This window comes from Eimeria mitis, genomic scaffold (genome assembly GCF_000499745.2).
Source record: "Eimeria mitis Houghton genomic scaffold, Emh_scaff776, whole genome shotgun sequence".
NCBI classification, from domain to species: Eukaryota; Apicomplexa; class Conoidasida; order Eucoccidiorida; family Eimeriidae; genus Eimeria; species Eimeria mitis.
The window spans coordinates 1,526-1,864 of record NW_013575697.1 but is presented as its reverse complement, the minus strand read 5'-3'; positions in this window follow the sequence as shown (position 1 = coordinate 1,864).

The window sequence follows — 339 nt, the reverse complement described above, 5'->3', positions numbered from 1 at the left end:
ATAGAAATAAATACATATATCATCAGAGCCAAAGCCGAATATAATAAAAGGGTAAACCCGTAAACCCTTGAAACTTTCTAGGGTTTAGGGTTTAGGGTTTAGGGTGTATATAGAACCTGATCGATGATGAATTGTTGTCTTTTATCAGCATAAACCATCTCCAGTGTATCTTTACTAATCAAAGAATAAAAAAAAGCATTAAACCCTCCCTCCTCCTCAGACCCTCGCGGCTTAGCTCGCAGTATACGCCCCAGACGCTGCGCCTCTTGTCGCCTGCAGCACGGGTATAGACACAAAAATACACAAAAAATTATATATATATATATATATATATATATA